A 13,984-nucleotide genomic window follows, 5' to 3' on the forward strand; every position below is an offset into this window, starting at 1 on the left:
ACATCACCTGGGAAGAATTCAAGGAAGGCTTTCGTGGGGCACACATCCCCAGGAGCATCATAAAAATCAAGAAGAGAGAGTTTGACGATCTCAAGCAAAGAGGCATGTCAGTGACAGAATACAATGGTCAGTTTACCCAGCTATCTCGTTATGCCTACGACGAGCACATGACAGAGAACAAGAAGATGGAAAAATTCCTGGACGGCCTGGCACCGGCACTAAAATGCCAACTGGTTGTACACACTTTCCCGGATTTTAAAACTCTGGTTGACAAGGCCATTACCTTGGAGAATGAGCGCCGTAGTCTGGTAGATCTCCGTAAGCGAAAGAGGGACAAGACGACTCTTGCTCGCAACAACCGAAGCAAGACTGAGGTTCCAAGGACAGAAGCAAGGAAATCCACGACTACTGATCTAAGGCCCGTCAGACAGTTTCATGCCAGGGACAAGGAGTTCACGTACCGTCCAGGGGTCACCTGCTATGCTTGTGGTGAAGAAGGGCACTATGCTAAACAATGCCCAAAGCCGAGGAACTCGGCCCCCAAGCCAAACAATGGTGGGAATAATCCAGCCCCCAAGCGCAACAATTTCAATCCCAACAACAACCACAGGAAGGGTCACCTGAACCATGTGACCAGGGAAGAAGCGCAGAATGCCCCAGACATCGTGCTCGGTACGTTCCCTGTCAACACAGTACCTGCCACGGTTTTGTTTGATTCTGGAGCTTCCCATTCGTTCGTTTCGAAGAGTTTTGTTTTGCAACATGGTTTTCCGATACTTCCCTTGGAAAAATCTATGATCATCAAGTCCCCCAGAAATAAGCAAATCGCTCAGAGTTACTGCCAAGGAGTAATCATTGGGTTTGAAGGACTACAGTTCCAAGCAAATCTCATCGTGTTGGAAAATAAAGGACTGGATGTCGTTTTAGGGATCAACTAGTTAACCACCAACAAAGGATTCATTGACTGTTTCAATCGGACCGTGATTCTCGCTCACCATCATGGCAAGACAATAAAGGTTACAGCTCAAGAAAGGCCACGGTCACGGCAACCAAAACTGAACAAAGTGGACAATTCAGAACTGAGAAAAGTTCCAGTGGTATGCGAGTTTCCTGACGTATTTCCTGAAGAACTGCCAGGCATGCCACCAGACCGAGAGATAGAATTCAGCATCGAACTAGCACCTGGCACCGCTCCCATCTATAAGAAACCTTATAGAATGGCACCCTCAGAATTGGTGGAGTTGAAGAAGCAGATAAAGGAATTATTGGACAAAGGATTTATTCGAGCCAGCTCCTCACCATGGGGTTCGCCAGTGTTGTTCGCCAAGAAAAAGGATGGGACACTGAGACTGTGTATAGACCATCGAGCTCTCAATATGGTCACCATCAAAAACAAATATCCGATGCCACGGATAAATGATTTGTTTGACCAGCTCGCACAAGCCAAGGTGTTCTCAAAAATTGATTTGAGATCGGGATATCATCAATTGAAAGTACGGACAGAAGATATCCCTAAAACAGCATTCACCTCCAGATACGGATTATATGAATTCACAGTGATGCCTTTTGGTCTAACAAACGCCCCCGCATATTTCGTCCACCTCATGAACAAAGTGTTCATGAAATTCATGGACAAATTTGTTGTGGTGTTCATCGACGATATTCTGGTATACTCAAGGACACCAGAAGAGCATGCTGAGCATCTCAGAATTGTTTTGGGAGAATTAAGGAAACATCAGTTGTACGCCAAATTTAGCAAGTGTGAGTTTTGGCTAAGGCAGGTTGGTTTCCTAGGCCATATATTGAACCAAGAAGGCGTGGCCGTAGACCCAGAAAAATTCAAAGCCATACTTGACTATAAGCCACCCGCCAACGTTACAGATGTGCGGAGTTTCCTGGGAATGGCCGGATATTATAGAAGATTTATTGAAGGATTCTCCACTGTGGCAAAACCAATAACACAGTTGCTCAAGAAAGACAAGAAATTTGTATGGACGGAAGCATGCGAGAGAAGCTTCCAAGAACTTAAGAAGAAGCTAACAACCGCACCGGTATTAACTGTGCCAGACATACACACGAGTTTTGAAGTATATTGTGACGCGTCCCGAAAAGGCCTCGGATGTGTACTAATGCAGGATGGCAAAGTTGTCGCGTATGCCTCCAGGCAGCTGCGAAAACATGAGGAAAATTACCCAACACATGACTTGGAGCTAGCAGCAGTCATACATGCACTCAAGGAGTGGAGGCACTTTCTGTTGGGAAATCGCTGTGAAATATATATGGACCATAAGAGCCTCAAATATATTTTCACACAGCCAGAGCTAAATTTACGCCAACGACGCTGGTTGGAATTGGTCAAGGACTATCATGTCGGCATTCACTACCATCCAGGGAAAGCAAATGTAGTGGCTGATGCCCTAGTCGAAACCCCAGCCCGGACAACGACGGTCCGCAAAACTTGAGGCCTGAGTTTCAGCAAGAGTTCGCTAGGCTCAACATGGTGTTAGTCTCTGAGGGCACCGTATCAAATCTGGAGATACAACCCACCCTAGTGGAACAAATTAAGAAGGCTCAACAGGGACATCCCAGCATCGAAGGTATAAAGGAGAAAATGAACCTTGGTAAGGCTTCAGAGTTCGTCACAGACAGTGAAGGAATATTATGGTACGGAGACAGACTTTGCGTACCTAACATTGAGGAACTCAAGCAACAAATCCTAACCGAAAGCCACACCGCTCCATACTCGATCCATCCTGGAGGAACCAAAATGTACAAAGACATTCAGGAAAGATTTTGGTGGCACGGTATGAAAAGGGATATTGCCGCATTTATTTTCTTGTTGCGATTCATGTCAGCGCATCAAGGCCGAGCATCAAAAGCCAGCAGGGCTACTCCAGCCAAACAGGATACCGGAGTGGAAATGGGATGAAATAGGAATGGACTTCATCGTCGGACTACCCCGATCACAACGCGGAAATGACGCCATATGGGTCATCACAGACCGACTAACCAAGGTTGCTCATTTGATTCCCGTGAAGACTACCTACTCCACACAAAGACTGGCCAAACTTTATCTCTCCTGTATAGTTTGCTTGCATGGAGTCCCAAAGACTATAATATCCGACCGAGGCACACAATTTGTCTCCAAATTTTGGGATCACCTGCAACAAGCTCTGGGCACGCAGCTAGCTTTCAGTACAGCGTACCACCCTCAGACTGATGGACAAACAGAACGTGTGAACCAAATCCTAGAGGATATGCTGAGAGCCTGTGTGCTCAGCTATGGGTCCAGTTGGGAAGAGAGTTTGCCGTATACCGAGTTTGCTTACAACAACAGTTACCAAGCCAGCTTGCAAATGGCACCCTTTGAAGCATTGTACGGGCGGAGGTGTCGTTCCCCACTGAATTGGTCAGAAACAGGTGACAGCCGTATCTTCAGCCCAGACATGCTTAAAGAGGCCGAGGAGAAAGTTAAGCAGATCAGGGACAGACTCAAGACAGCGCAGAGCCGACAAAAGAGCTACTATGATCAAAAACATCGTGAGGTCAGCTTTGAACCCGGTGATTCCGTATACCTACGAGTGTCTCCTATGAGGAGCCTGCAACGGTTCAAAATTAAGGGGAAGCTAGCCCCGAGATTTATCGGACCATTTTGTATAGAGGCACGAAGAGGCACAGTGGCCTACAAACTAGACTTACCCAAGGAGCTGTCAGACGTCCATGACGTATTCCACGTCTCACAATTGAGAAAATGTGTGAGTAACCCAGAGAAGCATGTATCTCATGAGGGCATTGATGTACAACCAGATCTCACCTACAGAGAGCGGCCAGTAAAGATACTGGGAGTGTCTGAACAGAGGACCCGTCAGAAAACGACCAAATTTTTCAGAGTTCAGTGGAGCAACCACACTGAGGATGAAGCTACATGGGAAAGGGAAGATTTTCTTCAGGCAGAATATCCATATCTATTCAAGGATCAGCTGAAATCTCGAGGACGAGATTTTTCCTAAGGGGGTAGGTGTTGTGACACCCAAAATTTGATTTGGATTTTTCAAAATTTTTACTTGACTTGAGGGAGGTGATTTAAAATTTTTCTTCAAAAGAACCCTCCCTTTCAAAATATTTTTTTATGGGAAGAGTTTTATTTGGATTCACCCAAGACTTGTTTTGGTCTTGGAGGTTCTTGCTTTTTATTTTGGACTCAAGCCAAAATGCTTTTCACTTGGGAAAAATGTCTTTTGAAAATTTCTTTGAAAATACTCTATAGCTTTTGGAATAATCCTTTACCACTTTCAACAAATCTCTCTTGCCATGACCTTAGTGCAAATCCACTCTCATAAACCTTTCCTTATCTTTGAATCATGATTTACTTCAAATCCAGCAAGTTGGACCTCTCCATATTTTTATTTTCCACTTATTTCTTATCAAAACAATTTCTACCTTATATCTTGATCATTGGAGGTTTGCAAAGGAACTACTCTTTCTGCTTTGATTCTTGCCCCCAAACCTTTTTCCCTTCCTAGTCCTTTGAACCCTCAACCAAGATCCATGAAGATCCACTGGTCTCCAGTTCAAAATTTTCAAACTATACTTGCTGCAAGTTTGGACCAGATTTGCCAAATTTGATGAAATTCATTCAAATCCTTCTCCAAAAATTCTGAGTAAAATCAGGCAGCCTCTGGGTGCATTGAGTGGTCACCTCACCAAGCCCCAGCTCCAGGAAAATATTTCTTCATACCTAATCATTTCATCGAACACCTTCAGAGCACTGTCAATATCAGGTTCAGTCAAATTCAGTTAACAGTGGCTGAATCACTGTCGTTTTCTTCAGTGTCTGTTGTTGATCTCGCCAGTGCCCGGCGTCGCCGTGTTTCCTGTCCCCTCCCCCTTGTCCCCTGCACCGCACGAGCGCCTGGATGCTTGCGGGCGTCGGCGACGAGCTGGAGGAGGTCCGCCGCCCCGTGACCGACGCCAGCGGCGGCTTTGCGGCCGCCAGAGAGAGGCGCAGCGCAGACGGCGCCACCGAGCGCCGCCCAAGCCACCGGAGAGCGCCGCGTGGTCTTCCACTCCCCAGTGTGCGCTGCCACCCTCGTCGTGAACCGCTGGGCGCGGAGCGCGCTCTCTGCCGCCGTCGTGCCCGTGCGGCCACCCCACCGTGGACCGGCGCCATTACGCCAAGACCGACCAGGATTAGCGGGGGAACGGCACCAGTACACCTCACTGATGCTGCCTGGCCACCTAAACTCCTTGCCAAGCCGCTGCCTCGCCGTAATTACTCGCCGGAGCAACCCCGTTCACGGCCACCCCTCGAGCCGCCTATAAATAGAGGCCCCGAGCTCCAGCTAGTACCCACACCACCTCTACACTCCACCAAGACCCTGCCTAGCCACTGGAAGAGCCCCGAGGAAGTCTCCTTCCTCAACTCCGGCCGCCGCGACCCGCCACGGGATCCAGCTCGATTCGCTCCCGTGCGTGCACCTCTGCCTCCCATCTCTTGCCAGTAGCTCTCTAGTGCATCCCTCCTTCTGACCCGCGCTTCAATTTGAAGTTTGCAGCACACCATCGGAGTTCTCCACCATCGCCCGAGCCGCCGTCCGCCGGAGAAAGTGTCGCCCTCGACGTGGTGCTCCCCGACGCCCAAGTCTACCACCCACCGACGCGGAAGGACACGCTGATACTCTTGGTACACTCCGATCTCCCTGACTCGCCGTGGTTCGACGCCGGCGACCACCGCAGCCTTCGGGCGCCGGCGAGGTCTTTCAAACCTGACATGTGGACCCCCACGTCAGCCTCTCTTTCTTTCTCCACGAACCGTTTTCTGATGACGCCTTCGGGCAGAGTACGTTTTCTCTGTGGGCTTGCGCGTTTCTATTTGAACCGTTTTCTGTTTTCTCAGTTAAACCCCTGGAACTTTTCTGTTTCATTATAGATGAGTCCCTGGACAGAAACCCTTATAACTTTTTAATAAAAAGGGATTTTTGAGTGATTCTTTTTCTGACGGTCTTAAAATTTTGTCTAGTTTTTTATGGGATTTATTTGAAATTTTTTTGGAACAACTTTTATGCACACGTTGGTTTTCACGTTAGTATGCTTTTTCGCTATACCGTAGGTTCCGGAAGAGGTGACGGAGCCGCGAACCTCGCCGAGCTAGACTCCGACTTCTCCGAACCAGGCAAGCATGTTTGAACCTTTGATATGATAGGTGATTGCATGATTGCATGAAAGGTTGTGCATGGCATATGAGTATCAGTGAGTACCTCGTTGCATGTGAGGCAACTACCCGTATGTTCCAAAGTTACGGTGATCTCTGATGAGAGATGGCCTAGTCATGTGGTGACATGAAGGGCAGTAAGGTGGTACTGTTGTAGCATGCCAGTCTTACGTCATCCGTTAAATTCCGACGTTAACGTGGACGGAGTCACGTTATCGTTCTTCCCCCTTCCGTGCTACCACATGTTTTCTGCCAGAATGCGGTTTAGTAAGTTGGTAACCTCTTTCCGTGTACACACCAAACAGAGGGGCCGGGATGATGGTTCCATGGCCCTGGATTAAAGCCAGTCATCCGGTCAGGGGGCATGCGTGTTTCCGGTTGGGACCGAGAGGGGGGCACCCCTTAGAGCGCGCGTATAGAAATTTTGATCCCATGCTACGCGAGGTTGTAGCCTCCCCGTCTCAAGGTTTTCCTTGAACGTTGCCGAGGGTGATTCCTGGCTTCGGAATGTTGAATGGGTGTGTACTGGTTAGACGTGTTTCTTCCAAAACACCGTAGACGGAACTAGTCCCCGTGACTACTGAAATCCGTTGGCTGTGGTTAAAGTACAAACTCTGCAGAGTCAAATCCTTTCGAGTCATCGTATCCATGGTCAAGTATCGTGATTAGTGTATCCATATCTATGTCAAGTCCTCGTGGTTTGTTCTTCCTTCCGGTAAGTGAGCATGAGTAGTAGACTTAGCTGAACGTTACTCCTGTGGATGGACTAACCCTGTTGTTTATCTCATGCCTGATTATTCTCTGGATATGATTTAAATTCTTGAGCTAATAAGATGTTAAGTTATGAAGCCCTTTATGTGATGTCGCTCAGACGTCCGACTGTGGCATGTTTGTCTTTTATTCCCAATATAAGCCGTTTATGTGATGTCGCTCAGACGTCCGACTGTGGCATGTTTGTCTTTTACCCAATATAAGCCCTTTATGTGATGTCGCTCAGACGTCCGACTGTGGTATGCACTATCTTTTATTTCCTTTTATAAGCCCTTTATGTGGTGTCGCCCTGACGCCCGACTGCGGCATTATTATTCTTGCAGTTTCCTCTCGAGGAGTCATTCAGAACCTCGTTTGGCACCCAGTATTTATTTTGGGATTTCGGGCGGACTACAGCCCGACTTCTCTGTTATTTTCCCATGCATTATTATCTCTATGTCTGAACGCACTTGTTAATCTGTTCATATGCTTCATGTTTACATTTGTTATATCTTATGTCCGAACTGTCTTGCGAGTACTTTCATAGTACTCACCTGGCTTGTTGATTTGGCCAGATGTTGACGAAGGCGATCTCTTGGATGAAGAGTTTGATAGTGCGTCCGACGCCTAGAGGAGTCCCAGTCAGTCCTGTGCGATCCTGGATATTGGTCACTTGTATTATTTACGCTTCCCCCACCCGCAATAAGTTTCCTCGAGCCTCACTCCGACGCTCGAAGAGCTGTAGTTTTCAGGAGTCATATCACCCACTTCGCTGTGATATTTCCACCACCGTTGTTATCGTGAGTTAGTAGTCATGCCACCCTATCCGCCGTTATGTTCTATCGGCATTCATGTAATAAATTGTTGAGCAGTCTCCGCTCAACCTTGTATTATATTCAGTACTCCTGCTATTTTTTCTTCTGTGACCAAGATATTGTCTACCAGTGAGAAGGAATTCTTCTTTACTGGTCCGTAAAAGGGATTGGTCTCTCAATAAATATTTTATTGAAAAACCGGTCGTGACAGATAATATTTCATTAAATTAGTTACCTTGTTGTCCATGAGAAAGAACCCTTAGTACGGCGGATTTCCCAACCGAGCGGAGCTGGGTCGACCGCGAGCAGCGTCGAGAAAGTCAATGGCAATAGGCGGCGGCAAGCGGAAGTGGAGAAATGCGGTGGGGTTTGCCGGCAGCCTGGCGGCGGCGGCAGGCATCGAGCTAAGTAGTTGCCCCCGCAATAGACGGTGCCATGCATAGACGCGGAGGAGGTTGTGCAGGTGTGAATGGGGACCGGAGGGGGTGGCGGGAGGGTGAGGGTTTTTGTTATGTGGGGATGGTGAGGGTTTTCTTTTTTCTTTTTCGAATTGGGTGCTGTGGGTTTTCTGTCCCACAGAGAATTTCGGAGGCAACGGTTTACTAGAGCCAACCGTGTGTGATTGCCGCAACAGGCAAAATGAAAGTCATTGCACACGGTTCCAATTTTGGGAACCGTGTGTGATTGACGTACTACCTCTGTCTTGGTTTATTGGTCCCCTTTGTAATTTGTACCAAATTTGGACCAAATATTTAACTAAGAAATGTTTATGCATGTCACCAAAAATTATATCATTGAACACTATGCTCAAATACACATCCAACTTGCTGACCTGCACTAACATTTTGTCAGTTAAATCTTTGGTCAAAATTCAACACAAATTACAAAGGGGACCAATAAACCAGGATGGAGGTAGATTCCATCAACCAAACTGATTGCATCCATTTCCACAGTTAGACATAAGTAAACATAGATTAAACATACTCAGACATAGATAATAAGCGTAGTTCAACCATAAGTACATAGTTCAACCGTCATTAAGCATACTCAACCGTACACAGTTTGATCCCACATCTCATCTCACATGCCGACATGATCCTGAAGCTTCTCCAGGTACTTGGCATACGCGCCATGCGCCACCCTGCGAGAATACTTCTGCTTGAAGGAGCCAACGACCCGTCCTCTTGCATGCGCCAAAACATTTTGATACGCGTCATGAAGCTTGTGGTTGCAAAATGGGCATCGATAGCCACCGTTCCAGGTCCTAATACGCCTGTTATGCATTCCCGCAGAAAGCTCCCTTGGGATTTGCCTCTCGTACCTCCTCTGGCCATCTTCATCCTCGCTGTCCACATCGTCAGACAACACCTATACAAATAGTAAAACAAATTTGGCATCAAATCAATGTTTACTTGCCGTGAAGTAGGGTTATGAATTTATGGCTATTTTTTATACATATCCAGAGATTATGGTTCGATTTTTAAGCACAGTCGTCTATGTACTGACCAATCTTGAAGAAAATAGTGGCACAAACTTATATGTAGGTCATTCAAAATCAATTTTCAAGTCATGGCTAGGAATTATTAGCACGAACACTAACCCTAATCGGATTACTAGCAGAAATCATTTGCACAGATGAAACAACTAATCACTTATCACTTGTACCATTCTTTAGCGATAGCCATGGCAGAGCTCGTGGGTGTCGATGAGGTCGAGAGGGGTGGGGTTCCATAGGGGGTGCAACCGCCGGGAAAGGACGGTTGTCCGCGCCCCATATTTGATTGGGAGGAGGGAGATGATGACTATCAACATATCATCGGGGAGGCTGCTGATGAAGTCTAGGCTTGCTGGAGTTGCTTGCGGTTCTTGCTCGCGCCGCCTCCGCTTGTTGGCAGCCCCGTTCTCCACCTCTGGAGTCTCCATGTCAGCGGCGCTTTCTGATAGAAGTGGGAGTACAGGGAATATTTACTTAAAACAGGGCAATAGAAAAGTGTATTGGTAACTATAAGTTATTAGGTAGGAATATAGTAAGAAAATGGAATAACAATTGGCTGCTTAAATATTACATAATTAATCTGATATTGCTGGGAAAGTCAACATGCAGATACTTGAAAAGAAAACTTACTTCGAACAAAGTCTGGACGGATGATATCGTCGGGGAAGTTAGCATATATCTAATGACCAGGCTCTTTTATGTGCAGTGCAATTATAGTGCCTGCTTTCAGTACATAAAACTTAGAAATGTCTTTCCAAAGGCCAGTGCCAAAATAGGAGTCACCACGTTCATCAAGTCTGATAGTAGCAACGATTGTAAATGCATGGTTTGTGTTCAGTATAACATCCCTGCAGTCTTGATTTATGTAAAGGGACACGCTGCAGAAAATGGTAGGATTGTTAAAGAAAATATGGTAACATGCAAATATGGGCCCAAATTGAAAGAACTGTACAACAGTTGAAATCGAAGGACAAAAATCTATAATTAAACAGATAGGGTAAACATGATGTCATGGAAATATGAGTGTAATCGAAAGAACAATACATCATTAATTTGCCTAATATAGAAAGAAGAGGGGAAAAACCCCCTTTGATGTATATGGTGCATGTGGCACCTTTTATGCAAATGTAGCTATATTTAGTATATGTTCAGGAAAGTAGGCCATGCCACCCGATTTAGGGTGAGATTGAACATATCACGCGCATCTTCAAGTCATCTGGCACGGTGAGATGGAATGTCTAGCAGAGGCCGCAAAGTCCTGATGTGTCTGTGCACTGTACACTCTATGAATGAAAAAACCCCTCAAATCAGCTCAAATAAAAAGGAATTCACAGCTATTTCGGCCGGGTGATTAAAGGAGGAAGATGAACTGGGATAAGAGATGAGATAATATTTCATTAAATTAGTTACCTTGAAGTCCATGAGAAAGAACCCTCAGTACGGCGGATTGCCCTACCGAGCGGAGCTGGGTCGACCGCGAGCAGCGTCGAGAAAGTCGATGGCGATAGGCGGCGGCAAGCGGAAGTGGCGAAATGCGGTGGGGTTTGCCGACAGCCTGGCAGCGGCAGGCATCGAGCTACGTAGTTGCCGCCGCAATAGGCGGTGCCATGCATAGACGCAGAGGAGGTTGTGCAGGTGTGAATGGGGACCGGAGGGGGTGGCGGGAGGGTGAGGGTTTTTATTATGTGGGAATGGTGAGGGTTTTCTTTTTTCTTTTATGAATTGGGTGGTGTGGGTTTTCTGTCCCACAAAGAGTTTCGGAGGCAATGGTTTGCTAGAGCCAACCGTGTGTGATTGCCGCAACAGGCAAAATGAAAGTCATTGCACACGGTTCCAATTTTGGGAACTGTGTGTGATTGACGTACTATCTCTGTCTTGGTTTATTGGTCCCCTTTGTAATTTTTACCAAATTTGGACCAAATATTTAACTAAGAAATGTTTATGCATGTCACCAAAACTTATATCATTGAACACTATGCTCAAATACACATCCAACGATATAACTTTTGCTGACCTGCACTAACATTTTGCCAGTTAAATCTTTGGTCAAAATTTAACACAAATTATAAAGGGGACCAATAAACCAGGATGGAGGTAGATTCCATCAACCAAACTGATTGCATCCATATCCCACAGTTAGACATAAGTAATCATAGATTAAACATACTCAGACATAGATAATAAGCGTAGTTCAACCATAAGTACATAGTTCAACCATCATTAAGCATACTCAAGCGTACACAGTTCGATCCCACATCTCATCTCACATGCCGGCACGATCCTGAAGCTTCTCCAGGTACTTGGCGTACGCGCCATGCGCCACCCTGCGAGAATACTTCTGCTTGAAGGAGCCAACGACCCGTCCTCTTGCATGCGCCAAAACACTTCGATACGCGTCATGAAGCTTGTGGTTGCAAAATGGGCATCGATAGCCACCGTTTCAGGTCCTAATACGCCTGTTATGCATTCCCGCATAAAGCTCCCTCGGGATTTGCCTCTCGTACCTCCTCTGGCCATCTTCATCCTTGCTGTCCACATCGTCAGACAGCACCTATACAAATAGTAAAACAAATTTGGCATCAAATCAACGTTTACTTGCCGTGAAGTAGGATTAGGAATTTATGGCTTTTTTTTATACATATCCAAAGATTATGGTTCGATTTTTAAGCACAGTCGTCTATGTACTGACCAATCTTGAAGAAAATAGTGGCACAGACTTATATGTAGGTCATTCAAAATCAATTGTCAAGTCATGACTAGGAATTATTAGCACGAACACTAACCCTAATCGGATTACTAGCAGAAATCATTTGCACAGATGAAACAACTAATCACTTATCACTTGTACCATTCTTTAGCGATAGCCATGGCAGAGCTCGTGGGTGTCGATGAGGTCGAGAGGGGTGGGGTTCCATAGGGGGCGCCACCGCCGGGAAAGGACGGTTGTCCGCGCCCCATATTTGATTGGGAGGAGGGAGATGATGACTATCAACATATCATCGGGGAGGCTGCTGATGATGTCTAGGCTTGCCGGAGTTGCTTGCGGTTCTTGCTCGCGCCGCCTCTGCTTGTTGGCAGCCCCGTTCTCCACCTCCGGAGTCTCCTTGTCAGCGGCGCTTTCTGATAGAAGTGGGAGTACAGGGAATATTTACTTAAAACAGGGCAATAGAAAAGTGTATTGGTAACTATAAGTTATTAGGTAGGAATATAGTAAGAAAATGGAATAACAATTGGTTGCTTAAATACTACATAATTAATCTGATATTGCTGGGAAAGTCAACATGCAGATACTTGAAAAGAAAACTTACTTCGAACAAAGTCTGGACGGATGATATCGTCGGGGAAGTTAGCATATATCTCATGACCAGGCTCTTTTATGTGCAGTGCAATCGCTCGGGTTCAGTTAGAGCCCAACGCCTCGCTCGGGTTCAGTTAGAGCCAACGCCTCGCACACACGCACGTACGTGTACGAGAGAAACGCGCATCGCTCGGCCCCGACCTCCCACCGTAACCGGGAACTCCTCGAAATTTTCCTCCCCCTCGCTTCTACCACGGTTTTTTCCGTCATGGACGGCCCAAAGAATGTCATGCAGCTGCGTCTCCGGCCCGCCCAGGACGAAAAGCCCATTTTCTGTCATGATTTTTTGTCATAGAAGTAGGAGCCCACCACATCTATGATGATACCGGGTTTTGTCACAATTATCGTCATAGGAGTGTCATATGTATGACAGAAAAAAATTCGTTCGGCCCAAAATGTCACGGATGTGTCTTTTTTTTGTAGTGAAGAGTGGGCGCATCATTAAGGGGGGGGGATGGCAGTTCCTGAACTTGGCGACGTGTAGCATGGGCGTGAGGCGGAGCGCGGACATTGGCAGCGAGCGCATATGCCCATATCAAAAGTGAGCTCCTCGAGCCGATCTAGGGCGGGGGATCGGAACTAGACGTCAAGCTTGGCTCGGTCCTTGCCGTTGGAACCGAACTTGCCCATTCTAAGGCCTCTGGTTGGGCCAAGGTGACAGCCGAGGATCTTGGAGAACGCATCCAAACTTTAGTGATAGCCATGGCAGAGCTCGTGGGTGTCGATGAGGTCGAGAGGGGTGGGGTTCCATAGGGGGCGCCACCGCCGGGAAAGGACGGTTGTCCGCGCCCCATATTTGATTGGGAGGAGGGAGATGATGACTATCAACATATCATCGGGGAGGCTGCTGATGAAGTCTAGGCTTGCTGGAGTTGCTTGCGGTTCTTGCTCGCGCCGCCTCCACTTGTTGGCAGCCCCGTTCTCCACCTCTGGAGTCTCCATGTCAGCGGCGCTTTCTGATAGAAGTGGGAGTACAGGGAATATTTACTTAAAACAGGGCAATAGAAAAGTGTATTGGTAACTATAAGTTATTAGGTAGGAATATAGTAAGAAAATGGAATAACAATTGGCTGCTTAAATACTAAATAATTAATCTGATATTGCTGGGAAAGTCAACATGCAGATACTTGAAAAGAAAACTTACTTCGAACAAAGTCTGGACGGATGATATCGTCGGGGAAGTTAGCATATATCTAATGACCAGGCTCTTTTATGTGCAGTGCAATTATAGTGCCTGCTTTTAGTACATAAAACTTAGAAATTTCTTTCCAAAGGCCAGTGCCAAAATAGGAGTCACCACGTTCATCAAGTCTGACAGTAGCAACGATTGTAAATCCATGGTTTGTGTTCAGTAT

The sequence above is a fragment of the Triticum aestivum genome, chromosome 3D (genome assembly GCF_018294505.1).
Source record: "Triticum aestivum cultivar Chinese Spring chromosome 3D, IWGSC CS RefSeq v2.1, whole genome shotgun sequence".
Lineage (NCBI taxonomy): Eukaryota > Viridiplantae > Streptophyta > Magnoliopsida > Poales > Poaceae > Triticum > Triticum aestivum.